Here is a 12,431-nt window from a genome sequence, read left to right as displayed (position 1 = left end):
CAAAACACTGCATATAGAAGCAAATTTAGAACATAAAATTCTTAAATTTTATTCAAAAAATTTTTTTTTATTAAACTTTTTCTGTTAATTATTGATATTTTTTTTTATCTTTTTCTGTAGTCCGTAACTTTCTTTAAATATCCAATTAAAATTTTTATTACAACATTACTTTTGTTTTAAAATTACATGTAATTTACAATATACAAAGTTAATTTTAGAAAAAAATGAGTAAAATTAACTTTTGGGACTTGGAAACCTTTCCTTCGAAAATAGTAAAATTTCGAGGAAAATTTAAATAATTTTTATAAAAAAATTTATACCTATTAAAAGTATTAAATATTGCAATTAAAAATCGTTATTTCAATAGTAAATTTTTATAATATCCGTATTAAATTTTATTGAAAATTAATAAAATATATTTTGAATTTAGTAAAATCTATTCTGAAATTAATACAATTTGTCAAAAATTCCAAAAATAATTTTAATTTTTCTTAAAAGTAAAAAGTTATTTTATATTTGTTATATTTTGTGAAAAAATTTATAAGTTAAAAAATCTAAGAAATAATATAAAAAGATTTTTAAGTTTCAAAATACTAAAATTTTTCCAAAGTTTGCGAAAAGTAAAAGTTTTTTCTTTAAGTTTAATTATAATTCTAATTTTTTTTTATAAGCATAACTAATTCAATTTTTGAATTTTGACGTCAGATTTGAATTTAATAAAAAAAAAAGATTTTAAACTGCTTACGGAAAAACCAAATACAAGCTTTATTAAATTTATTAAAAATAAACTTCTATGCAGTTTAAATTAATGATATATTAACATTTTTCAAAATTTTTAATAAAAATTCTATTTTGCAAGAAATTTTTTAAGTATGCAATTATTTTACTCAATATCTATAAGTGTCAATTAAATAATTGTTCAAATGGCCTTAACTTCAACAATGTATACGACTAATATATTTAAATTTTAAACTCGTTTTTAAATATTTTTTGTTAAAAAAATGTTATTTGTTTAAAAGTTGTTGTTAACTTCAATAATAAAATACATTTTAATTTAAATATTAAATTTTAACTAAATTAAAAAATTTTTTCTCCCTTTATTGCATATAGTTTACTTAGTCAAAAGTAAAACAATATTAAATTTTTTTTCTTTTTTCATGGCTGAATTGTATTGTAATTGTTGAAGAAAGGAAGAAGCCACGAGGGTAACAGAAAAATGGTAACTAATATAAATAATGAAAAGGGACCAATAAAAAAATGTTTTAAAGTATTTTATTTATGAAAAAAAAAATTATTTATTATTTTTATTTTAAAAAATATTTCTTTACTAGCAAAAGCGTTACTTGCTAATTTTTTTATAAATAAAGAAAATTTAATTATTTTCAAATTTATAGTTTAGAAAACTTTTTGCTCGATTTAAAATTATCTTTTAATCATCAGAAGTCAAAAGAAATTTTTCATTAACTGTTTTTTTATACTAAATGTAATAATTAATAAAAATTTTCTCCTGACTTCAGTTATTATAAATTTCTAATTGGCTTTAGATTATCGCACGGTAAACAGGAAGTTTTTAAAATTCTTCAAAAAACTGCTACCAGGGGTCTTTATCTTCGCACAAAAAGGCCCATTATCCTTCAACTCTAAACAATCTAAACTGATATTTATTTACAAAAACAAGATAAAAAAAAAGAAAAATTCCGAACCCTTTGACTCTCTTTGGACTGAAAATATTTACGAGACTCGTTTTCGTATAGTTTAAGAAAAGAAGAAAAGAACAAGAGACAGGCTTCTTTAGTTATAAAGTTATAAAGTATAGGAGAGAATCGAAAAGTGCCATTTTATACAAAGCATAAGGCGAATGGAAAAAGGACAAAGCGAGAGGTCGCCAAGGAAGTTATTACTTACAACCTCTTAATAAAGAAAGGAGGTGGACATATTTGCAATTTTTTTTTTTTTGTGAATGAATTTCACGATGTCAACTCTCCCAAGAAGTCGAATTGCAACAACTTTCAAAGAGAGAACAGAGAAGTTTAACTACGCACACGGATTGTTTCTTGTCTCATGTGCACACAAAGTGTAAAAGAGCGTCTAGAATAAGAGAGAAAAACTTTATTTTTCTCCCTTTTCAATTTTTAATAAGGAAAGAGAGAGAAGAAAACTATTTTTTCTCTCTTTTTCAATTTTTAATAAGAAAAGAGAGGAAAAAAACTATTTTTTCTCTCTCTTTTTTAATTTTTAAGAAAAAGAGAGGGAGAGAGAAAGAGTGGAAAAACAAGAGACAGAAAGAAAAAGACAAAGAGTGAGAGAGAGAAAGCGAGTAAAAGAGAAAAAGGGAGTGAGAGGGAAAAAGAGAGTCAAAGAGAAAGAAAGAGAGGATAAGAGTGAGAGAGAAAAACAGAGTTAGAGGGAAAAATAGAATAAGAGAGAAAAAGAGGGTAAAAGAGATAGAGAGAGAGAGGAAAAAAGAGAGTAAGAGAGAAGGAGTACGTGCAAGAAGCGAAAACGAGAAAGGGAAAAGGAAAGACAGAGAGAGAGAGAGAGGGAGAGAAAAGGAGAGGAGAGAATAAAGCAGAAGAAAGACGGGGTTCAAGGAGCAAGAAGAAGAAGTTAAGATGGTCCAGCGCAGCATCACCGCCGCAGCCGGAGGTGATGACCTGCTCAAGGCCACCCGCTCCCAACCTCTCTTTGCCAGAAAGCTACTCTTGTTACTTTTGTTGCTCTCTTTGTCTTCCCCTGCCATCTAACCCTCTCCCTCTCTCTCTCTCTCTTTCTTCAATTCTCTCCTCTCTTCTCTATCATTCATCTCTTTCTATTACCTTCTACGGTCCTCCTTCTCCTCTCTATCTGGTACATTCTCTTCCCATTACTCCTTTTCTCTCCCTTTATCTCTTCATCTCTCCTTTTACTTCTCCTTTTGCTATCATTTTTCTGTTTACTCTACTTTTCTCCCCCTATTTTTCTCACTCCAATTCCTCCTCTCTTTATTCCTTTTTATTACGTTCAGAAATTAAAAAACGAATTTTCATTTTTGTTTTTCTACACTAAAAAAGGAAAAAAGTTTTCTACTCTTTTTATTTTATTTCCCTTTTTTTCTCCCTTAAAAAATTGATTTTCTACTCTTTATTTATTCCCTTTTTCTACCCTAAAAAATACTGTTTCTTTGTATTTTCTATTTATTCCCTTTTTTCTACAAAAAAAATTGATTTTCTACTTTATTCTTTTAATCGAAATTCGAAAAAATAAATTTTCTACTCGTTTCTTTCTACCCCCCCCCCTAAAAAATGGTTTTTTTTTATTGTATTCCTATCATTCCTTTTTTCTACAAAATAAAATAGATTTTCTACTCTTTTCTTTTTATTCCCTTTTCCCACCAAAAAACGAAAACGAATTTTCTACTAATTTTATTTTATTCCCTCTTTTGACCCAAAGAAATGGATTTTCTACTATTTTTTTCTCTTTTCCTATCCCAATAAATATTTTCTTTACTCTTTTCCTTTTATTCCCTTTTTCTACAAAAAAAAAAAACTGGATTTTATAATCTTTAGTTTCAACCTAAAAAAATAGATTTTTAACTCCTATTTTTTCCATTTTCTACGCAAAAAATTGCTTTTCTACTCTTTTCCTACTGTTCCTTTTTTCTACAAAAAAAAGGAAAATGAATTTTCTACTCCTTAGTTTTTTTTAAATAAATTAAAATTTTTAATTAGTTTTAAATTAAAAAAAACAGATTTTCTACTCTTATTATTTCCTTTTTTTTACCCAAAAAATGGCTTTTTTATTGTATTCATAATTCCTTTTTTCTACAAATAAAAAGAAAATAGAATTTTTACTCTTTTCTTTTTATTCCCTTTTTTCCATAAAAAAAATCCATTTTCTACTAATTTTATTTTATTCCCTTTTTCCCCAAAGAAATGGATTTTCTACTATTTTTGTTTCTATTTCTACCCCAATAAATATTTACTTTACTCTTTTCCTTTCATTCCCTTTTTCTACAAAAAATTAAATTTTCTACTTTATTCTCTATTTTCCTTTTTCTACCCCAAAAAATAGATTTTTTACTCTCTTCCTATTATTCTCTTCTTCTACCAAAAAAAATGGAATTTCTCTTTTCTACCCCCAAAAAATGTATTTTTACTTTTTCCTTTTATTCCTTATTTCTACTAAACGAAAGGATTTTCTACTCTTTTCCTTTTATTCCCTTTTTCTACTCAAAAAAATTTGATAAAAACAATTTTTTTAAAAAATCAAACATTTTTGAAAAGATGCCTTTTTTTATTACTGGGTTTAGGGGACCATTGTTGTTACTTTCTTCATTTTTAATTCTTTATTATTAAATTTTATTATCTTAAAAAATTTCCTAAAAGTTAGCGTCAACCGTCAGCGTCACAAACTATTATTTCGGGTTTTTAGAGACGAAAATAACACTTTCTCTTTTTTTTCATTCTACCAGGAAGTTTTAAAAAATACTCAAGTCACTGTTTTTCGAAAAAAAAACTGTTTTTTCGATAATTCACTGTTTATCAGTATCACTGTTTTTCGATAATTGAAAAAACTGTTAAAATTCTTCTCGATCTAGCGATAAAAATTCTCTTCGACTTTCAACGTCGACGCTAACTCCAGAGACCCAATTTTTTTCTGCCAAAAGAAAAAAAATTGTCAATTTGTTAAAAATGTTATCGAAGAAATATAATTAAAAAAAAAAAAAAATTTACAGTTTCTACACTTTAGGGTAAATGCACAAATGTAACACTCTTATCGGTCAGTGGCACATTGGATTAGATATGAAAGCCGAAAAATAAATGCACTAATGTGATCGGGAAAGAGTCCGTGTATGTGCGAAGGGAAAAAAAAGGACTACGCGATTCTTCAATCTTGTGAGTTCGATGGCCGTGTGCGCTCTTTTTTTTCATCTTCTTCTTCTTCATCTTCTTTTCGTTTTGCTTCTTTTAAGTCTTCAAGTCAATGCACTCGAAAAACCTGGGGACCAGATTTCCGCATCGGCTGAAAAATACACTGCGCAAAGAATTTCTATACATCGCGAAGGACATCGGGTTCACGTCTTGACAAATTATACTCAATGCATCGAGTTCACTGATTCAAAACAATTATTGCAAAAAAAGAAGAAGAAGAAAAATTCGAAAAAAATATTAACTCAATATCGGGCATCGGAGAATTTTAAAATAAAAAAATGGTATCAAAAAAATGTTCGCAATTGTTACAAATAGTAGCACTGTTTCTATTGTATTATTTACAGGCTTCGCACTCCATAATTAAATAAAAAAAAATTAAAAAATGAATTGCTTTGGTCAAAGGATCAATTTAATAAAGACTTTTACAAAAAATTGTACATTTTTCTATTTATAAAAATTGAGGGATAAAATGGACCAATTACTGACAAAAATATAACCAATTCGAGTCAAATAGATTACTCTTGAAAATAATTTAATTTCTGCAATAATTTGTAACTTTTCTAAAATTTAATTTTTTTTTCCTGTTTTTAACTAAAATTCTTCTATCAATGCATTATTTTTTAATAATTTTTGAAAAAGTTCTTTGACAATTTTCAAATTTATTTGTTTACAATTCAATTTTACAAAATTTCAATTATTCGTAAATTCTTCAATTAAATATATTTTAGAAAATCACACTTCAAGTAATTTAAAAAAAAATTCAATTAAAATTTTTCAAGAAAAAAATTAATTCTACAGAATTTTTATTTTAAAAGTATAAAAAACTCAAATTTTCAAAGATTTTAATTTCAAACCTTTTAAAATTTAATTATTTCTAAAAATTCATGCTATTTTGCTTCTAATATTCCATTATTATCTAAAATTTTAAGCGAAATTCATTTTTGAATAAATTTTTATTAGAAAATTTTACTAGAATTCAATTATTTAAATTTTAAATACAAAAAAGAAAATTTATTGAATAATTAAATGTTTCTTGAAATTGAATTCTCATAAAGAATTTTATCAATAAATAAATAAATTCGATTAAAATTGTGTTAAAAAGAATTGAAGTTCTGCGATGAGTTTTATCAAAATTTTTGAAAATAATTGAAATTCTGCAACGAGTTTTATTTTTTATAAAAATAATTGAATTATTGTGAAGAATTTTATTAAAAAATTTTCAAACTGATTTTTTTTGAAAAAATTTATGCAAATTCCTTTTTTAATCATTGAAATCCCGTGAAATTTTCATTTATTTTAGAAAATAATTGAATATTTGTTTAGAACTTTGTCAAAATTATTTTTAAATAATTGAATTCTTGTTAAATTTTTATTTTTTTTTTAAATTGAATCATTGTATAGAATTTTATAAAAGTTTTTGTTTAATAATGGAATTCTTTTGAGAAATTTTATTAAAATAGTAGAATATCGAAAATCATTGAATTAAGAAAAAATTTTGAAAATAATTGAATTTTATTACTTTTAAAAATAATTGAATTCTTGTGATAATTACTATTATTTATGAAAATAATTATATTTTGCAATAAATTTTATTAAAATTCCTGAAAATTATTGAATCGAAGAATTTTTCTATTTATTTATAAACATTTCTGAAATGTTGACAATTTTTTTTTAGATTTTTTGAAAATAATTGAATTTCTGCGAAGAATTTTATTAATTTTTAAAATAATTGAATTCTTTTGATGAATATTGTTATTTATATGAAAATAATTGAATTTTTCAACGAATTTTATAAAAATATTTTTAAATATAATTGAATTTTTTTGAAAAATTTTATTCAAATAGTAGATATTAAAAATCATTAAATTGAGGAAAATTTTTGAAAATAATTGAAATTTTGACAAGAATTTTATTAAATTTTTTGAAAATAATTTAATTCTTGTGATGAATATTGTTATTCATTAAAATAATTGAATTTTGACAAGAATGTTATTAAAATTTTTTGAAAATAATTGAATTTCGAAGAAAAATTTAATTATTTCTTAAGATAATTGAATTTGTACAATCATTTGTAATTTCTCTAAAATTCTCCAAATTATATCGTATACAATTTATGAACTTTTCGTCTTTTCTTAATAAAATTCAAATTTAGAGAATTTGACAGTTAAAACAAATGAATTTCAATTTTCGGTATTTTTATATTCTCCAATTTTTATTAAAGTATAAAAACTAAAGAAAAATACAATTCTTCCTGCACATGAGGAAGCAAAAATAAAAAAAAATTCCCCAATTTTTACAATTTAAGAGAACAGGTTCAATTGAATTTTATAGTTTCTGTATACATGAATTGAATTTCTATTTGAAGGAAATAACGAGTTTGCTTTAAGACTGCATGAAAGGCTGTTAGGAGTGCAATGGAGAGAGAGAAAGAGCAAAGTATACGCGAAGCAGGTAATTCCTGAAGAGAGGGTTGTTGTTTATATATAGGTATCTGTATACGGAAACGTCGATGGGTTTGTATGTATTTACGTGAGGAGAGTCGCCGCGAGAATTCCTCGCGAGGAGAACCGATAACGCACATATAAACATGCGTAGTAAGATGGTTAATAAGAAAGGGTCAATTGGAGTCAAATGTGCAGCTGTGTCCACTATATGCCGTAACGATTACTATTACTTCGATTCATTATCACCGCGCGCGACCTCTTTTATAGTCTCTGCTCATAACGAGACCTGTTTCCATCCGTCTCTATGGAGTTCTTTCTTCAATTTTATTTTATGTCTTCCTCTCAATTATAAACTTCCTAGGTGAATTATAAACTGCCAACATTGTTTAATGCCGCAATAGTGAATTCAAATGTTATCCCTGTGATTTAAAGAATATTTTTAATCACTCTATAATCGAGAAAAATATATTTTATTTATTTATTTCTGTACATTTGTATACCCGCGGTCCTGCCGAACCATTTTTGGGCGTACATACAATCTGTAGGTGCCCAATGGGAAATTTACAACTGGCGTAGTACTGCGCCAGCACTGGCAGCACTGGCGGCAAGGCTGAGAGCCAGCACTGGCATGGCACTGGGATGATAACGCCGTCTGGCGCTGCCGAAGTACTGTCTGTCAGTGCTGCCAGACAGCGCTGGCGCAGCACTGGACCAGTGCTGGCTGAGAATATTGCCGCAATAAATGCCGTATTGTTATTAATTAGTCGTAAATTCATAATTATAAATAATTTAACAACAAAATGGTAAATAATATTAATAAATAGTTATTATTCATAAAATATTTCTCTTCTTAAAGAAATTGTATTAAAGATGGAGACTAACAATGCGGATATAGTAAATGAAGTAGAAAAAAATTGTTTATAACATTTAAAAATTAAATAATAAACAATTACAGTAAGTGTGCATTAGATTTTCATATTTTAGTACCTAACGATTAGAATCTAGAAATATCGCAAACCTATGAAAATAAACAAAATTGCTGATGAGGGGAATCGAACCTACGACCTACGGACTAACAGACTAACGCTCTAACCACTATGCTAACGACACATGTGTACAGAAAAGTATTAATATCTCAGTATCATTCAGACATACAATTATTGAGTCAAAGATGAGAAAAAATAGGGATACGTTAGAAATAATAAATTGAAATAAAATAAATTAAACTAAATTTTTATTAATTAAATTAAATTACTTTACTTATTGCATTTAACATTTTACGTAATTCTTAAATTACGTGGTAATTTTTTAATAATTTTTTATTCATAGTAAGAAGTATAATAGTATTTTAATAGGAACCAAATTATTATAATTGAAATTAAAGTTTAAATTTTGTTTATAATTTTAATTTGTTTAAATAATTTATTATTTACAAAATTAGACAATTGTGTTAAATTGTTATTATTGAATTTAATAAGAATAAAAAATGAACAACTGAAAAGTGAAATATTAATTTTTTCAATAAATTTATATTTATAAACAGTCAAAAACTTTTTTTATAATTTTTCTCAAGTTTATGTCAAAAAAGCAATGTTGGCAAAGAGCGTCGTGAACAATTTTTCTATACTCAGCCAGCACTTGCCGCCGTGGCTTGTCCAAGCTTTGGCGAAACAAAAATTCTGTACTGCGCCAGCACTAATTGTCGAGGCTCGGCTATAATACGCCGAACAATCGTCTGAGTACTATGCCAGTGGTGAACATCGGCACTACACTGGCATTTCCCATTGGGTGTAGAAAAACATAACATATTGAAAAAAAAAATTTAATAATTCTAATAATTCTAAAAAATTAATTATTACTGTTCATATTTTCAACAATTTTAATAAAATTTCACGAAAGAATTAAATTATTTTCCAAATTTTAATAAAATTTCACAAAAGAATTCAATTATTTTCTAAAATTTTAATAAATCTTTAATAAATCCTTGGTCAATTCATAACTCTAACTTTTACATATGTTGTTGTCAATATGTATGCAAACTAGACCAACTTGACAACAACATATGTAAAAATTAGAGTTATGAATTGACCAAGGATTTTATTTTTGGAAATGACTCCGAGTGAGTCTCCTAACATTCCTACACAATTTCGAAAAAATCGCTGCCCGGAAACTCTCAATTTTTTGCCCGAAAAAATCGAAAATGGTTTCTTTTTTGCTATGAAATCACCACGAATTCTAATACAAAACTTTCAAATTTTTCTATTTCCGACAGTAATATTTCTTTTTAAATAACTTCATTCTTGAAAAACAATCATACAATAAATTATTGTTATTTATAAATTATTTATTGAATAATTTTATTTAAATATTTCAATATTAATTGCCATTTAAAAGAATTGAGTTTACAATTTTCAAAAATAGATCAACTTCAAAAGACTTTAATTTGAAATTTCATAAACTTTCAATTTTTAATGAATGGCTTCGTCCATAAATTACGTCACACGTTTTAGCCCATTTTTGACCCCCTCCCCCCCTTTGTCACACTACGTAACACCTCTAAATTACGTCACAATTCGTAAACCCCCCTTTAATAAATTTTTCCAAAATGAATCACTGTCAATATCTAATTTTACATAAATAAAGTGGATTACTTCCGAATAAGGGGGACCTCCGATTTCAATAAAAATTGGTATACCAACGTATTTTGATGCGTTGATTACGAAAATGATAATGAAAATTAGCGCAAATTTGATGTTCATGGTGAAAACTATAAAAAAAACCATAAAATTGTGGTTTTTTGCGTATAATTCGTTGGATTGGATTAATCATATTTTTTTGTGTTTAAAAATATTTGTAAATTTTTCTCTGCTCTTATATGGAGGAGAAAGGAGTCATTCACCTTCGGTTGGAAATTTTTTTTTTTATCAAAATTTAATTGATTGGAGAGATAATTGTGATATTTTTTGTTTTCTATTTAATTCTGAAAACCCCAAGGTGGATGACTCCCTCCTCCATAATTTTTTGTGTTTAAAAATATTTGTAAATTTTTTTTCTGCTTTTAATTCGAGGAGAAAGGAGGCATCCACCTTGGATTTTTTAGAATATAAAAGCAGAGAAAAATTTACAAATATTTTTAAACACAAAAAATTATGATTAATCCAATCCAACGAGTTAAACGCAAAAAAACCACAATTTTATGGTGTTTTTTATGGTTTTTACCATGAAGATGATCTAGTCGCCAATTTTCACTATGATTTTCGTAATCAGGGCACAAAATTACGTAAGTATACTAACTTTCATTAATATCGGAGGCATGCGCTTTTCGGAAGTATAATATCCTTCGTTTTTTTACGAATTATACGCAAGAAAATCAGAATTTTATGGTTTTTTTATGGTTTTCACCATGAACATCAAATTTGCGACAATTTTCATTATCATTTTCGTAATCAGCGCATCAAAATACGTTGGTATACCAAGTTTTATTAAAATCGGAGGTCCCCCTTATTTGGAAGTACACCCAACAATAAAGTTACTTATATAATTAGTACATTTTTTAATATTTTAAAAACAAGAAATATATTTGATATTTTTATTTATTACAATTTTCTCATTATAATAAATAGAGTATAAAGTGTGACATAACAAAATAAAAGGTCCCCACCTCCCCTTTGTCACAATTAGTCACATTTTCATAGACCCCTCCCCCCCCCCCCTAAAAAGTGTGACGTAATTTATGGACGAAGCCAATGTAATTAGAAACTTTAAAAAACTTAGATTTTTTCAAAATATTAATAGTTCAAATTCTTCTTGAAATTAGTTAAATTTATCAATATATCGTCGGTTGGGTGCAGAAAGATGCCAATTCAGACTAATTAACAAATAGAAATTTTTTTTATAACAAAATTTTTTTTTTCACACAAATTTATGTTTATTTAAGTAATATATGTCGATTTTGGTAAAAATTATTTTGAATTTAACAATTACCATTGTTATTAACAATTACATGAACAATAATCAAGTTTCTTTGACATTTGTAAACATTTTATGCATTTTTTAAACATAAAATATTTATATAATATGTACATTCTTTCAAAAATTTTAAAAATTTATTAGCACAAACAATTACATTTGTTATAAACAAATTATTTACTTTTTAAACAAACAAATGGCTTATTTCGGCAAAAAGAAAAATTATTTTTCGTATGTTAACGAGTTTAAAGTCATGTAAAGCTCTACTTGATTATTGATAACTAGATTATTGTTCATGTAACTTCTCAAAAATTAATTTTTTTTTTGTGTTTTTAACTAAAATTCTTCTGTAAATCCATTATTTTTAACAATTAATTAAATATATCTTTAAAAAATTTAACTAATTTCAGAAGAATTTTAGTTATTAAAATTTTTGGAAAATCAAAGTTCTTTCAAAGTTCTAATTAAATTCATTCAAAAATGAAATTTTTAAGAATTTCAAATTAAAACCTTTTGAAATTCATCTAATTATGCAAATTTTATTGTTACAAAAAGAAATATATTTTTTGCAAGTAGAAATTTATTTTTTAACAATAAAAATTTATTTGGTATAAAAATGGAATTTTTCTGTTAGAAATAGAAAGTCACTTGTTACAATTAAAAATTGTTATGTTTATTTGAAATTTATTTGTTGCAAAAAGATATCTATTTGTTACAAATAGATATTCATTTGTTAAAAATAGATACTTATTTGTTACAAATAGATATTTATGTGTTGCAAGTGAAAATTTATTTTTTGGAAACTAAAATTCATTTTTTGCGCACAAATATAAATTTTTTTGATAGAAATATAAATTTTTTTCTTAAAAATTGATTTTATTATTTCCATTTTCCAAAAAAATTTCTATTTTCACCAACTAAATAAATTTTATTTTTTTAAAAATTGCTTTACTTGAAAATTTAAAATAAAAATTTTAATTTCCACCCAAAAATCTTTTTTAGTGCTATAAATAGAATTTTTATTAGAATCTAAAATGTTGAATATTAAATTCCTTACTCAACCACCAAAGCGGATTTAAATTTCAATTTGTCCTTTTCTTTTAAAATA

General features: G+C 25.5%; 1 protein-coding gene across 1 annotated transcript in view; it reads left to right on the top strand.

The window, feature by feature from the left end:
• The window catches only part of LOC122501268, a 162,740-nt gene that overhangs the window by 119,133 nt on the left and 31,176 nt on the right, over positions 1-12,431 (top strand). The window lies entirely within an intron of this gene.

This window comes from Leptopilina heterotoma, unplaced genomic scaffold, assembly GCF_015476425.1.
Source record: "Leptopilina heterotoma isolate Lh14 unplaced genomic scaffold, ASM1547642v1 Lhet_103, whole genome shotgun sequence".
Lineage (NCBI taxonomy): Eukaryota > Metazoa > Arthropoda > Insecta > Hymenoptera > Figitidae > Leptopilina > Leptopilina heterotoma.
The sequence above is the reverse complement of the archived record's forward strand: the minus strand, read 5'-3'. Positions and strand labels throughout refer to the sequence as shown.